We start from the raw sequence: 17,491 nt of genomic DNA, 5'->3' as shown, positions 1-17,491 counted from the left end.
CTCAGTCGGCAAATACTCACTGAATGTTTACCATGTGCCTGGCACTGTGCCAGCCAGCGGGTATAGTGTGGAGAGCAAATTTAACACAGTTTAAATCTTCCTGGAACTTACAATTCACTGGAATTTCTCACAAATTTCATAACAAAAATCAATCACAGAGACCCACACATATGTGGTCACTTATTTAAGACAAACACACCCCCTGCAATTCAGTGAGGAAGGGATGATCTTTTCCATGAGTAATGCTGAAGCAATTTTATAACCAAATGATGTAAACAAATAAATAATAAACACCACATTATACACAAAAATTATTTATAAATGGATCACAGATTTAAATGTCAAAGACAAAGCTTCTAGAATAAAAATGAAGGGAATATCTTCATGATCTTGGGGTTGGTAAGGATTTTTCAAATAAGATTCAAGTAGTACTAACCATAAAGGAAAAGATTAATAAACTAAACTTTATTAAAAACATCTGTTCACCAAACCTCATCACTGAATGAGAAGGCAAACTGAAGACTGGAGAAGATGATTTATAACGCAGTTATCTATGTGCAGCATGATGACTATAGTTAATACTGTTTAATACATGTATCTGTCAAAGAACTCATAACCAGAACACATAAAGAACTCCTATAAAGCAAAGGCAAGACAACTCAATGTTCACAACGGGAAAAACCTTTGAATAGGTACTTCATAAAAATTTTAGAATAGTCCAAATGGCCAATAAATATATGAAGTATCTACTCATTATTAAAGTACCTCAATTTCATTATTACTAGGGAAGTGCAAGCTAAAATAGCAATAGAACATCATTTACCCTTAGGGTAAAATTAAAAAGACAAACAATATCAAGTTTTTTTTGTTGTTGTTTTTTCTTTACAACACCAAGTATTGGTAATTGGTCATAATCTATATGACTAGCAGCATATACTGCTTGTGGGAGGGTAAATGAATACATCTACTTTGTCAGTCAGTATCTTCTAAAGTTAGACACCAGCTTACTTAATGTCCAACAATAACATTTATAGATATTTAAGCAAAAGAAATGAGTGCCTATGCCTCTAAAAGGCATAAAAATGCTATCCTACAAAAAAAGGCATGTATAAAAATGCTATCTTTGTTCTTAATGACCAAACCTAAAAACAATCCAAATATCCATCACAGAAGCAAGAATAGACCTTTTTATACAATAGAAAACTACATGAATAAAATTTTTTATACAACAGAAAACTACATAGTAATAAAAAGAATGAATAACTGCTATGCACAATATGAATACATCTCACAGACATTATGTTCAAAGAAAATCAGATGCAGAAAAAATGTACAATTCTATTTATGTGGAATTCAAGAATGGGTAAAACAAATCTATGATAATGTTAGTTAGGATGGTGCAAGTACCCAAACAGGGAAAGACTACTAACTCACTGAGACAGGATACAAGTTAGTCTTCTGAGATGCCCAAAATGCTCCAATCTTGAACTAGGTGATAGTTAAGCAGGTGTATGTATACAAGTGTAAAAAGTCATCAAACATCAAAGACATGGTACTGTGTCACATGTAATTGTTGTCCTTTGCTCACTGAGTTGTGTCAGACTCTGTGTGACCTTGTAGACTGCAGCAAGCCAGGCTCCCGTCACCCTGAGTATTTCCCGGAGTTTGCTCAAATTATGTCCATTGTGTCAGTGATGCTATCGAACCATCTAATCTTCTGCTACCCCCTTCTCCTTTTGCCTTCAATCTTTCCCAGCACTAGGGTCTTATTCTACAAGTAGGTTCTTCGCATCACGTGGACAAAGTATTGGAGCTTCAGCTTTGGCAACAGTCCTTCCAATGACTATTCAGGGTTGATTTTCTTAAGGATTGACTGGTTGGATCTCCTTGCAGTCCAAGGGACTCAAGAGTCTTCTCCAGCACCACAGTTCAGAAGCATCAGTTCTTCAGGACTCGGTCTTCTTGAATGGTCCAACTCTCACAACCATACATGACTACCGGAAAAACTGTAGCTTTGACTAATCAGAACTTTATCAGCAAAGTGATGTCTGCTTCTTAATACACGGTCTAGGTCTGTCAAAGCTTTCCTTCCACAGAGCAAGTCTTTTAATTTCATGACTACAGTCACCGACACCAGTGATTCTGGAGCCCAAGAAAAGAATATCTGTCATTGCTTCCACTTTTCCCCCTTCTATTTACCATGAAGTGATGGGACTGGACGCCATGATCTTAATTTTTTAATGTTGAGTTTTAAGTTAGCTTTTTCACTCTCCTCTTTCACTTTCACCAAAAGGTTCTTTACTTCCTCTTCACTTTCTGCCATTAGAGTGGTATCATCTGCATATCTGACATCGTTGATATTTCTCCTGGCAATCTTGATTCCAGCTTGTGATTTATCCAGCCCAGCATTTCACATGATGTACTCTCCATATAAGTTAAACAAAGTATCGATATACAACCTTGTCTTACTCCTTTCCCAGTTTTGAACCAATCCACTGTTTCATGTCCAGTTCTGTTGCTTCTTGACCCACTTACAGGTTTCTCAGGAGGCAGGTAAGGTTGTCTGGTATTCCCATTTCTTTAACAATTTTCCACAGTTTGTTGTGATCCACACAATCAAAGGCTTTAACGTAGTCTGTGAAGCAGAAATAGATGTTTTTTCTGGACTTCCCTTGCTTTCTCCATGATCCAGTGAATTTGATCTCTGTTTCCTCTGACTCTTCAAAACCTAGCTGGCAGATCTGGAAGTTCTCAATTCACATACTACTGAGGCCTAGCTTGAACAATTGAGGATAACCTTGCCAGCATGTGAAATGAGAGCAACTGTACCACAGTTTGAACATTTTCTGGCATCACCCTTCTTTGGAATTGGAATAAAAACTGACCTTTTCCAGTGGTCACTGCTGAGTTTTCCAAATTTGCTGATATATATTGAGTGCAGTACTTTAATAGCATCATCTTTTAGGATTTTATATAGCTCAGCTGGAGTTCCATCATATCCACTCACTTTGTTCGTAGTAATGCTTCTAAGACCCACTTGACCTCACATTCCAGGATGTCTGGCTCTCAGTGAGTGACCACACCATCGTGGTTACCTGGGTCATTAAGACATTTTCCATATAGTTCTTCTGTATATTCTTGTCACCTCTTCTTAAGATCTTCTGCTTCTGTTAGGTCTTACTATATCTTCAACTTTCTTGAAGAGATCTCCAATAGTCCCCATTCTACTGTTTTCCTCTGTATCTCTGCATTGGTCATTTAAGAAGGCCTTCTTATCTCTCCTTGCTATTCTCTGGAACTCTGAATTCAGTTGGGTGTATCTTTCCCTTTCTCTCTTGCTTTTCACTTCTCTTCTTTTCTCAGCTATTTGTAAAGCCTCCTAAAACAACCACCTTCCCCTCCTACATTTCTTTTTTCTTTAGGATGGTCACTCTCTATTGTACAACGTCATGAACCTCTGTCCACAGTTCTCCAAGCACTCTCTCTACCAGATCTAATCCCTTGAATCTATTCGTCACCTCCACAGATTTGATTTAGGTCAAACTTGAATGGCCTATTGGTTTTTCCTACTTTCTTCAATTTAAGCCTGAATTTTGCAATAAGGAACTCATGATCTGAGCCATAGTCAGCTCCAGGTCTTGTTTTTACTGTCTGTGTAGATCCTCTCATATTTGGCTGCAAAGAACATCATCAATCTGATTCCAGCACTGACCATCTGATGATGTCCATGTGTAGAATCATCTCTTAGGTTGCTGGAAATGGATGTTTGCTATAATCATGTTCTCCTGACAAAACTCTGTTAGCCTTTACCTGTTTCATTCTGTACTGCAAGGCCAAACTTGCTTGTTATTCTGGGTATCTCTTGACTTCCTACTTTTGCATTCCAGTCCCCTGAGATGAAAAGGACATCTTTTTTTTGGTGTTAGTTCTATAAGGACTTGTAGGTTTTCATAGAACTGGTCAACTTCAGCTTCTTTGGCATCAGTGGTTAGGGGACAGACATGTGTTACTGTGATACTGAATGGTGTGCCTTGGAAACGAACAGAGATCATTCTGTCATTTTTGAGGTTGCACCAAAGTACTGCATTTTGAACTCTTCTGTTGACTATGAAGGCTACTCCATTTCTTCCAAGGAATTCTTGCCTACAGTGGTAGATACAATGGTTGTCTAAATTAAATTCACCCATTACCATCCATTTTAGTTCACTGATTTCTAAGATGTTGACGTTCTCTCTTGCCGTCACCTGCTACCATATCCAGTTTACCTTGATTCGTGTACCTAATATTCCAGGTTCCTATGCAGTATTGCTCTGTACAGCATAGGACTTAACTTTCACCACCAGACACATCCACCACTGAGCGTCCTTTCCACTTTGGCCCAGCTGCTTCATTCTTTCAGGAGCTATCCATAATTCCGCTCCGCTCTTTCCCGGTAGCATACTGGATGCCTTCTGACCTTGGGGGCTCATCTTCCAGAGACATATCTTTTGCCTTTTCATACTGTCCATGGGGTTCTCCAAGCACGAACACTAGTGCGGACTTCCATGTCTTACCCCAGTGAACCTCCTTCTGTCAGAACACTTCAGCAGACCTGTCCACCCTGGGTGGCCCTGCACCCACGGCTCGTAGCTTCCTTGAGTTTGCTGTGACCAAGAAGAGACTGTATGTAATACCGCAACTTAATAATTGAAAAACTTTTAAAGTAACAGTTATAACAAATGGGCTATATAGCTTATCCAGTAATCTATATACCTGAAATAATTTGTCTCATTTCATAAAAATAGAGTGAGTTTCACCAAATGCATTTCCTTGAGGAATCACTGATATAAAAATCATTTAACTTCTATACTTAAGCTTTTGATAGTTTTAAACAACTGTCAATAAAGTAGTACTTCTTAAACTACCAAAAACAAGTAACATTTAAGTAAATGTTAAGAACTTTTTTAAAAAAACACACAAAGAAAGCCTTTCTTATATAAATTCAATTTCTAGTCAATTTTCAACTTAATATATAGGGCTTCCCCGGTGGCTCAGTGGTAAAGAATCTGCCTGCCACTGCAGGAGACACGGGTTTAATCCCTGATCCACGAAGATCCCACATGCCGCAGGGCAACTTAAGCCCATGTGCCAAAACTATTGAGACTATACTCTAGACCTCATGAGCCTCAAATACTGAGGCCAAGCGCTGCAGCGACTGAAGCCCAAGCACCAGAGCCTGTGCTCCACAAGGACAGATGCCAACGATCAGAAGTTCATGCTCTGCAGCAAGAGGAGTCCCTACTTGCCACAACTAGAGAAAAGCCTGTGCAGCAACGAAGACCCAACTCACCCAAAAATAAATAAACATTTTTAAATAAACAAATAGACTCTTAAAGTAATACAAGTTGCTTAAATTGAAGTTTACATACTTTTGCATATTTCTTTTAATTAATACTATTATGATTTCCCAAAATTTTAGAGGTTTTTATAACTGACTTGTTCCATCCTAAATAAGATTGGTTGGAGCATTTTAATAAACATGTGATGCACCTCTGCTTGTGACTGTATGGTATAACACAGTGCTCAAGAATAAAATTATTAAAGCCAGAGAACCTAAATTTTTATCTTGGCTTACTAGTTGTGACTTCCCTGAGATTCAATTGCATCCATCCATGCTTAGTAGTATCCAACTCTTTGTGACCCCATGGACTGTAGCCCACCAGGTTCCTCTGTCCATGGAATTTTCCAGGCAAGAACACTGGAATAGGTTGCCATTTCCTAATCCAGAGACTCAGTTTCTCATCTCTAAAAAGGGGAGTATATCCAGCTTTTCAATTGCTAGGATTAAAGTGAGATAGGCTAATCTTCCAAAAGAATAAAAGCAAAAATAAACGGGACCTAATCAAACTCAAAAGCTTTTGCACGGCAAAGGAAACCATCAAAAAATGAAAAGACACCTATGGAATGGGAGAAAATATTTGCAAACAACATGACTGACAAGAGTTTAATCTCCAAAATATACATACAGCTCATATACTCAATATTAAAAAAAAAATCAAACTATGGGCAGATGATCTAAGTAGACATTTCTCCAAAGAAGACATAAAGATGGCCAAAATCACTCAACATTGCTAATTAAAAGAGAAATGCAAATCAAAACCACAATGTCATACTGCCTCACACCAGTAAGAATAAATATCATCAAAAAGGCTACAAATAATAAGTGCTGGAGAGGGTGTAGAGAAAAGGGAACCCTCCTACATCGTTGGTGGGAACTTAAATTGATACAGCCACTATGAAATACAGTATGGGGATTCCTTACAAAACTAAAAACAGAGTGGGATTCAGTAATCCCACTCCTGGGCATATATCCAGAAAAGATGGAAATTCTAATCCAAAAAGATACAAGCAAGCCTAATGTTCACAGCAGCGCTACTTGTAAGAGTCAAAACATGGAAGCAAACCACGTCTGTCAAGTAAATGGACAAAGATAAAATGGATAAATGGATAAATTTTCCACACACATAAGGGAATATTACAATAAAAATGAAATACTGCCATTTGCAGCAACATGAAAGGACCTAGAGAATGTCATACTAAGTGAAACAAGTTAGAAAAAAATAAATATGACAAGATATCACTTGAATGTGGAATCTAAAAGGTAATACAAATGAATCTATATACAAAACAGAAATAAGACTTATAGACATAGAAAACAAAGTTATGGTTACTAAAGGGGAAAGGAGGGGCAGGAGAGAACAAATTATGAATATGGGATTAGCAGGGCAAAGGCTAATAGAGTTTTGCCAAGAGAACGTACTGGTCATAGCAAACACTCTCTTCCAACAACACTAGAGAAGACTCTACACATGGATATCACCAGATGGTCAACAACAAAATCAGACTGATTATATTCTTTGCAGCCAAAGATGGAGAAGCTCTATACAGTCAGCAAGAACAAGACCGGGAGCTGACTGTGGCTCAGATCATAAACTCCTTATTGCCAAATTCAGACTGAAACTGAAGAAAGTAGGGAAAACCACTAGACCATTCAGGTATGACCTAAATCAAATCCCTGACGATTATACAGTGAAAGTGAGAAACAGATTTAAGGAACTAGATCTGACAGTCAGAGTGCCTGATGAACTACAGACGAAGGTTCATGACATTGTACAGGAGACAGGGATCAAGACCAACCCCAAGAAAAACACGTGCAAAAAAGCAAAATGGCTATCTGAGGAGGCCTTATAAATAGCTGAGAAAAGAGAAGCTAAAGGCAAAGGAGAAAAGGAAAGATATACCCATTTGAATGCAGAGTTCCAAAGAATAGCAAGGAGAGATAAGAAAGCCTTCCTCAGTGATCAGTGCAAAGAAATAGAGGAAAAAAATAGAATGGGAAAGACTAGAGATCTCTTCAAGAAAATTAGAGATACCAAGGGAACATTTCATGCAAAGATGGGCTCAATAAAGGACAGAAATGGTATGGACCTAACAGAAGCAGAAGATATTAAGAAGAGGTAGCACGAATACACAGAAGAACTATATAAAAAAGATCTTCATGACCCAGATTATCATCATGTTGTGATCACTCACCTAGAGCCAGACATCCTGGAATATGAAGTCAACGAGCCTTAGGAAGCATCACTAGGAACAAAGCTAGTAGAGGTGATGGAATTCTAGTTGAGCTATTTCAAATCCTAAAAGATGATGCTGTGAAAGTGTTGCAAATTTATCAACATGCCAGCAAATTTGGAAAACTCAGCAGTGGCCACAGGACTGGAAAAGGTCAGTTTTCATTCCAATCCCAAAGAAAGGCAATGCCAAAGAATGCTCAAACTACCACACAATTGCACTCATCTCACACGCTAGTAAAGTAATGCTCAAAATTCCTCAAGCCAGGCTTCAACTGTACTTCCAGATGTTTAAGCTGGTTTTAGAAAAGGCAGAGGAACCAGAGATCAAATTGCCAACATCCACTGGATCATTGAAAAAGCAAGAGAGTTCCAGAAAAACATCTACTTCTGTTTTATTAACTATGTCAAAGCCTTTGACTGTGTGAATCACCACAAACTATGGAAAATTCTGAAAGACATGGGAATATCAGACCACCTGACCTGCCTCTTGAGAAATCTTTACACAGGTCAGGAAGCAACAGTTAGAAATGGATATGGAACAACAGACTGGTTCCAAATAGGGAAAGGAGTACGTCAAGGTTGTATATTGTTACCCTGCTTATTTAACTTATATGCAGAGTACATCATGAGAAACGCTGGGCTGGATGAAGCACAAGCTGGAATCAAGATTGCCGGGAGAAATATCAATAACCTCAGATATGCAGATGACACTACCCTTATGGCAAAAAGCAAAGAACTAAACAGCCTCTTGATAAAAGTGAAAGAGGAGAGTGAAAAAGTTGGCTTAAAGCTCAACATTCAGAAAACTAAGATCATGGCATCCAGTCCCATTACTTCATGGCAAATAGATGGGGAAACAATGGAAAAAGTGAGAGACTTTATTTTTTGGGACTCCAAAATCACTGCAGATGGTGATTGCAGCCCTGAAATTAAAAGATGCTTGCTTCGAAGACATACAGATGGCTAACAAACACATGAAAAGATGCTCAACATCACTCATTATCAGAGAAATGCAAATCAAAACCACAATGAGGTATCATTACACACCAGTCAGGATGGCTGCTATCCAAAAGTCTACAAGCAATAAATGCTGGAGAGGGTGTGAAGAAAAGGGAACCCTCTTATACTCTTAGTGGGAATGCAAACTAGTACAGCCGCTATGGAGAACAGTGTGGAGATTTCTTAAAAAACTGAAAATAGAACTGCCATATGACCCAGCAATCCCACTCCTGGGCATACACACTGAGGAATCCAGATCTGAAAGAGACACGTGCACCCCAATGTTCATCGCAGCACTGTTTATAATAGCCAGGACATGGAAGCAACCTAGACGCCCATCAGCAGACGAATGGATAAGGAAGCTGTGGTACATATACACCATGGAATATTACTCAGTCATTAAAAAGAATTCATTTGAATCAGTTCTAATGAGATGGATGAATCTGGAGCCCATTATACAGAGTGCAGTAAGCCAGAAAGATGAAGAACATTACAGCATACTAACACATATATATGGAATTTAGAAAGATAGTAATGATAACCCTATATGCAAAACAGAAAAAGAGACACAGATGTACAGAACAGGCTTTTGGACTCTGTGGGAGAAGGCAAGGGTGGGTTGTTTCGAGAGAACAGCATCGAAACATGTGTATTATCTATAGTGAAACAGATCACCAGCTCAGGTTGGATGCATGAGACAAGTGCTCGGGCCTGGTGCACTGGGAAGACCCAGAGGGATCGGGTAGAGAGGGAGGTGAGAGGGGGGATCGGGATGGGGAATACATGTAAGTCCATGGCTGATTTATGTCAACGTATGACAAAACCCACTACAATATTGTAAAGTAATTAGCCTCCAACTAATAAAAATAAATGAAAAAAAAATGAAAAAAAAAAAACAAAACGCTTGCTTCTTGGAAGAAAGTTATGACCAACCTAGACAGCATATTAAAAAGCAGAGACATCAGTTTGCCAACAAAGGTCCGTTTAGTCGAGGCTATGGTTTTTCCAGTAGCCACGTATAGATGTGAGTTGGACTAGAAACAGAGCTGAGTGCCAAAGAATCGATGCTTTTGAACTGTGATGTTGGAGAAGACTCTTGAGAGTCCCTTGAACTGCAAGGATACCCAACCAGTCCATCCTAAAGGAAATCAGTCCTGAAAATTCATTGGAAGGACTGATGCTGAAGCTGAAACTCCAATACTTTGGCCACATGATGGGAAGAACTGATGCACTGGAAAAGACCCTGATGCTAGGAAAGACTGAAGGCAGGAGGAGAAGGGGACGAGAGAGGATGTGACGGTTGGATGGTATCACTGACTCAACGGACATGAATAAACTCCGGGAGTTGGTGTTGCACAGGGAAGCCTGGCGTGCTGCAGTCCGTGGGGTCACAAAGAGTCGGACACAACTGAGCGACTGAACTGAACTGATGGGATTAATGGACACAAACTACTATACCTAAAATAGTTAAGCAATAAGGATTTACTGAATAACACAAGGAGAAATATTCACAAGCATTTAGTATATAACACAGGGAATAACATTCAATATCTTGTAATAACATAATGGAAAATAATCTAAAACATATATATATATAGACACACATACACACTATATATATAGCTGAATCACTGTGCTGTACGCCTGAAACTTACACAATACTGTAAATCAACTATACTCCAAAATAAAGTGAGATTGTCTATAATAAAATATTCACATTATATCTGGCAGATAGTATAAAATATGTAAAAGAAATAACTATTATTATTTTATACTAAAATCTCTCTTTAAGAAACATTAATGCATTTGTATTAGCATATAGAAAAATGCTAGTTATTCCCATTCTAAATGTATATATTCTTTACATATACAAGTTAAATAATTAGAAAGCATGACTTTTTCTCAAGTAGTTTGTGGAGCCATTCATTCACTTATTTATTACATAAATGTTTATTTTAAATAACAGTAATTTCCATTGCCAGGCACTATGCTAAATACTTTACTCACATTATTTTATTTAATCCTAACAAAGGCCTTGTGAATTCAGTAATGGCATTATCACCTTTTTATAGATGAAGAATTTAGGTTTGAATAATCTAAATAACTTGCCCAAGGTTGCCATGTTAATCCATCCCTGGTCTGAGTCTAGAGTTGGTATTGTTAACCAGCACACTCCAGGTATGCTGGATGCTATGGGGATAAAACATAAGACAGTCCCTGCCACAGGGTTAACAGGATAACAGCAGAGATTAAGCAATTCAGCAGCTAGAATATATGATGGAATCTGGTAAGCTTACATAAGAGGTGCTGAGACCTTTGAAGTTCAAAATTAAGAATATTTTTTCTAATTTTGAATTATTTTTTGAAATATTTTTAAGTTTGAGTTAATTAGGACATAGCCCTTAACAGGCACAGTTGAACTGGATTCTGAAGTAAGTTTTGGATAATAAATTTTATATAGGCAGAAACAGGTGGGAGCACAGTGCGAGGCTAAGTGCAGCCAAACAGTGAATTCCCAACATAGGGACAGCTGGTCCCCTACATACGAACCTTCAAGTCATGAACTTTCAAAGACGTGAACATGCACTTGCACGTCCAAACACGTAAGCTGCTTCACACGTCTGGTGCATACTGTCACAGGCCTGCATCCCCTACAAGTGGCTGTGTTTCTGTGCACCTTACAATATACAGTAATACAGTATCTTTAATTCAAGTCCAGGATGTCCAGAAGTAAGAGGGTAGATAGAACTGAATCCAGCAAGGAACCAGATCCTGTGCCATCCACATCAGGTCTGAGCGAAACTGCAGCTTGCCCTCCATCTCCTATTGCCGACGATCCTTCACCTCTAGCATCTCCCAGCTTCTTCCTCCTCCGGTCCGTAACTCTTCTTGCCTGTTCACTCGATGCCACCCCCTATACACCAGCTGTTGCACTGTACTACTGTATTTTTCAAGGTACTGTAAGATTAAAAATGTTTTTAGTGTGTTTCTTTCTTTATGTATTATTTGTATGCAAAGCATTATAAACCTATTACAGGACGGCCAATTCTGTTAGTTCGGTACCTAGGCTAACTTTATTAGACTTACAAACACACTCACAGAATGGAACTTGTGCTTATGCTACATGTCAATATGAAGAAGCAGCTCACATCAGCCTGTCTCCTAGATTACTGGAGACTCATATTAGAGGCAGCCATCCGAGAGGCAAGTGAGACAGCACCGCTAGAGCAATGTTCCAGTCGGCATCTTTAGAGCTACTCAGTCCCATCCAAAAACCGCTCCTTGTGTAACCACATTCCTCTAATATACTTTCCAATCCTTTCCCTTATATCACCAGGCTTGGGAATCACATTTCAACGCCCTATATTTCAATCCCTACAGCTTATTACAGTGCTATCTGCTCATCTCAGGTAATGCTTCACTACTCTTTCCACTGTATTTTTTTTTTACTTGACCCTTGAGTACATGTCTTTTTAATATTCTTTTTGCTTTGTTTCTGTTTTTTTTAAATTGAGGTATAGTCGTCATCTATACTCTTCTCTATCTCTTCTCTACCCCAACAAATTCCTTTCCCAAGTCAATATATTTTCCTTATAGCCTCACTGAACATTTCCTTCATCTTAGTTTAACTGAATCCTTTTTATTACTGATACTTTTATTACATAATTATATAATTATACAGATTTTTATTGGCTATACTATTTTTAAAGACCCTCTCAAGATTCTTATCCCATTTATAAAAATAGGGGAAGAGATTAACAACCTTCTCCCCCCACCACCATTTCAGCTAATATTCAATCCTTATTGCAACAATTCCTCCAGTAAAATTCCCATAACTTGTATGTATTATTACCTTATCCATATCATAATTGCCCTGTACTGACTCAAGATCCTCTCCAACATTCCTACATACTCTGACACTTGATTCATAGTTTTCCTTTCTATCATTAAAAATCTACCATTATACTGAAGCTATAAAACTTTCAAAAATCAACTATGCAATACAATGGACTCATCTTAATTTACTTGAGTCCAACAAACTACGTCACGTCACATTCCCATTTCCACAACATGCACTCACGAATGGATGGATTTAAGAAATAGCATTACACTTTGCGGGCTTACCCGGTGGCTCAGACAGTAAAGAATCTGCCTGCAATGCAGGAGTTCACAAGTGTGAACCTCTCTTCTACAATACACTGTCCTTTGACCCTTTCGGTTTCTTACTCACACTAAACACATATGTTACCCCCACATCTTATAACACCCTTTAAGTAAGTAAAGTCGCTCAGTCGTGTCCGACTCTTTGCGACCCCATGGACTGTAGCCTACCAGGCTTCTCCCATGGGATTTTCCAGGCAAGAGTACTGGAGTGGGTTGCCATAAAACTAAATTATTTTTCCCCCAATTCTTGCTCCTGGACTGCTTAGCACTGTTAAAGAAAATAACATAATTTTAATAACCACAACTGCTACTATCTACAGTCACACTTATTTTAACAAAGACTTTTTCAAAACTAGTTAACAGTTTTCTTATTCATTCATAATTGACCTCCTACTCTATTTTGAGCTTTAAATACCACTTGAAAGTCTCTCTTTCCCAAAAGATGATGCTGACTCCTATTTCACTTATAAGTCATGATTGCAATAGCCTTAACTTCTCAAAATTGATCTGTATCTTTATCCATCTTCCCTCCTTTCTTCAAGTCTTAACGAGCTGTCCTTTGAGTCTCTCCTCCCCCACTTCTCCTAGGACCTCACCCTATCAGTTATCTTCCACCTGGTATCTTTCTCCACTGACCCCTTACCCAGGCCACACCAATCTGAGTTTTATAGTCTTCTTTTAAAAATCCTTTTTACCTAATTCTATACTCCTTGTTCCAGAAAACTCCTTTCCTTCATATCTCATTTTCTCCTTCCTCACACCACTCATTCATTTAGCCTCTTAAAACCTGTCTTTTCTCCTACTGCTCTACTAAAATCAATGGTTTAAAAAAAAACAAATGACCTAATTGCCAAATCCAGCATCCTCATCCTACTTTAACTCTGACTTACACTGTTATTCATTCTCCCTTCCTTCCCAAACCTATCATACTTCTTCTAACCTTCCTATCTAACTGCTTACCAGTGTCTCTTCCTCCTTACTTTGAAATAAAATACATGTGATTCAACACTTTTCTCACTCCATAGTTTTCCTGTGGGTAATTCTATCTACTCCAATGGCTTCGGCTAACATCACTGCAAATAAAGTAATATTACAATGATCAATTGTATCTTCTGGTTTTGAACTCATTTATGGTTCATCAGATGATACATAATATGCAGATATCACCCAGACCTATTTAAAAAAGCGTGGCATTCTGTGACACTAGATCCTCAAGAAGAAACTGAGGGTTGAGGGAAGAGTTTCACAATCAATCAAGTTTGAAAAACACTACATGTGCAGTCACTCTCATGGAGAGGCAAAATGTACACCAGCATAGGGAAAGCTCCGAAAACTCCTGCAGTCTGTAACACTTCCTTATAACTACAGTTGTCACACTTATTTGTGCATGAAACCTTCTTTTTTCCAAATAAGGTCCATTAACATCTTATGAGAGTTAAAAAGATTAAAAATATATTTTTAAATCAGAAAGACCACATTTTAAATCCTGGCTCTGCTTCTTTTATTGCTAACAGTTACTTACCCTCCCTAAATTCCAGGCTCCTCATCTGTAAATCAGAAATAACCAGCTCAGGATGCTTTTGAAGGAACTACAACATTTGTAAAATTCTAGAACCTAAGTGTTCAAAAAACATTATCTATCCTTAAGTGCAAATGAGAATCAACAAACATTTCCAAGATGTTGCCTGAACAGTTGACAACCTGAAATTTCCTTCAACTTTACTGTTGTAATTCATTTAAAAGTTGTGATCTATGACTCTATAATATGTCATATTATTGCTGTTGCTAAACATTTCCAATTATCATCCTCCCTTGAATGAATAACCCATGCACTTAATTATTATTTCATTCAACTGTCAGTAACCTGTCTCTGCTGCCAATAATTTTTAATCTGTGTCCATATGTAATTCACTGCTTTGATACCTGTGAACTTGGAAATAAGGTATTTATCTTTATTGGGTTATAAATAATTTAAACACATAGATACAATATGAAACAAAAGACTTCAGAAGCTTCTCATGAGTGAGGTTTAGTATATAAAAATGCCCTCTCCTCTCAGGCTCAGAGGTATTTTATATTTCATTCCTGATTCATGGCCATATTCCAGAAAAGTAGGTAATCAGATTTTTGTGGTACTTCTATTTATGGACAGTTTATTATTAATAATTCATTTAACAACAACTTTATTTCCCTCCAAATTAAGAAGAGTGGCCTTATTTTACTTCTTCCAGCTCTTTAACATCTGACTTACTGAAAGACAGATGACTTCCTCTATATGCTTCTGCATTTATTCTGTTGTGGTACAAGTCATGTAACCTCTGGAAAACTGTTCTGTACACATGTGGGAAATTAAGAGGAAAAGGCAAACTATGCCTTAAAATTATGAAAGTTTGACCACAGACCCAAAAGGAACTCAGGGAACCTAGAGATTTCCAGAACATACCTTGAGAACCAGCACCCAAAACAAATAAGCCAGAAGCCATTCAGCTCCTACACTTGCCAGTTACTGAGTCCACAAATATTTGTTTTGCGTTTAGCTTAAACCTGTTGGAATTGGGTTTCTGCTACTTGTAACTAAAAGGTCTGAGCAGTGCACTGTGCAACCCTTAATTCTTCCATGCTCAGCAGGAAGTTTAGGAAAACCTAGTACAGACTCACAGAAGAAACTGTCTTATTTTCTCCTTCTATGCTATCCACCTTCCTTATACCTCTAACTTAAAATTTTTGTTTTATTGATCAAACTTCTATCTTTGGTTATTTATGAAAGTCTCATGACTGTAAACGTCATTCCAGTCATTCACGTTCCAATTATTCCTAAAATGCACGCGTGCATTCAGTTATCAGTCGTATCTGACTCTTTGTGACTCTTTAGACTATACCCCTCCACGCTCTTCTGTTTATGGAAATTTCCAGGCAAGAATACTGGAGTGGGTTGCCATTTCCTCCTCCAAGGGATCTTTTCAACCCAGGATTGAACCCAGGCTGCCCACACTGCAGGCAAATCCTTTACCGCAGAGCCATTAGGGAAGCCCAGATTAGCAACCATCCTAATGAAATGGCAACTGCATGCATACAAATGTCACACAGAACTCAGGATCCTTATAAGCCAACAGACTGTTCTGAGAATTTACATGAGAAAATTAAATATACACTATTAAGAAAAAGGGCTTCCCAGGTGGCGCTAGTGGTAAAGAACCTGCCTGCCAGTGCAGGAGATATGAGAGACATGGGTCAGGAAGATCCCCTGGAGGGCATGGCAATCCACTCCTGTATTCTCGTCTAGAGAAGCCCTATGGATAGAGGAGCCTGGTGGGCTACAATCCATGGGGTCACAAAGAGTCAGACAACTGAAGCAACTTAGCACAATTAAGAAAAAAATTAATTCTTAAAAAAATTCATATTCATCTGTTAAAACCTGATGAATAATGGAGAACAGCTAGTTAATATAAGACCTGAAAATGATTTTTATTCTACATTAACAATTACTTTTCAGAAAGGGCAGCTCCAAAAGGGAAGTCAGCAAGAAAAAAAACACCTCTCCAGAGGGATCCCTCAACTCCCATAACTATGTCTTTTAAGAATTAACAATTTTACTCTCAAATTTTTACTTCCTACAAACTATTTGCATCAAATTAACTGTAATAAAAGTGAAACCAGGTAAAGATGACGGGATTTGCTGAAGAGTAATGCTAATACCTTGCCCTTTCCCCTGAAACAATGTACTAAGTCAAGGAGAAACGAATTTATTGAAAGAAGGCTGTGTGTGTTAAAGTGAGGTATGACTACCCCTAAGGTTTTGTGTGAGGAAGCATACAAATGACACCAGACAAACATTCTGCCTTTTCCTTACGTGTCAATTCTACTTCAAGGTTTTATGGGAGAAAAAAGTGTAATGAAACAAACACGATCTCCTGGAAGCATACACATACATACGTACGTGTGTATCTATGTATATGGCTTTCCAGGTGGCGCTAGAGGTAAAAAAAAGTCCACCTGCCAAAAAAAAAAAAAAAAAGTCCACCTGGCAATGCAGACATGCAATGCAAGAGACATGAGTTCGAGCCCTGGGGTGGAAGGATCCCATGGAGAAGGAAAGGGCAACCCTTCCTGTATTACTGCTTGGAAAATTCTATGGACAGAGAAGCCTGACTGGCTACAGTCCACAGGGTCGAACAGAGTATATATGCATATATATGTTAAGTATATATATACTTACATAAATATATATATATATATGTCAGGTCAGTTTAGTTCTCTTCCTTGGCTGTTACACAACAAAAATTTGAAGGGTTTAAAACAACAGACAAGTTACAGCTCAGTTCAGCTCAAGCAGACAGACCTTTTACTTAGACACTCTCAACACTGGCAGCAGGCTGACCCCAAAGGAGTCATCCTCCCCATTCCTTTTGGCTTCCCCCTCTAGGTACTTCCCTCTTCTCCTTTTGGTTGCGCCCTGAGCAAAATAGGGCTTGTACCCACCACCAATCAATGAAAGGGAATGCAAATAAGCAAACGCTCAAGGCCAATTGACAAATGCAACTTATTTAACAGCGGACTCTGCTGTGTATGTCTTCCCATAATTCAATGTTACAATCCGATGTATTTATGTGTAGAATGTTTACAAACCCTTAATGGGCTCCTAGCTGCCTAAGGGTACTTGAGGAAGCCCCTATGATTAGTTTGTATCCACTGTATCCCAGGGTGCATGTGCTAGA

General features: G+C 38.4%; 1 protein-coding gene across 5 annotated transcripts in view; it reads right to left on the bottom strand.

The window, feature by feature from the left end:
• SENP7 (SUMO specific peptidase 7) overlaps window positions 1-17,491 on the bottom strand; it is a 152,896-nt gene that overhangs the window by 107,245 nt on the left and 28,160 nt on the right. The gene's annotated exons all lie outside the window — the stretch shown is intronic.

The sequence above is a fragment of the Muntiacus reevesi genome, chromosome 21 (assembly GCF_963930625.1).
Source record: "Muntiacus reevesi chromosome 21, mMunRee1.1, whole genome shotgun sequence".
NCBI lineage: Eukaryota > Metazoa > Chordata > Mammalia > Artiodactyla > Cervidae > Muntiacus > Muntiacus reevesi.
This window is presented reverse-complemented; position numbering and strand designations above follow the sequence as displayed.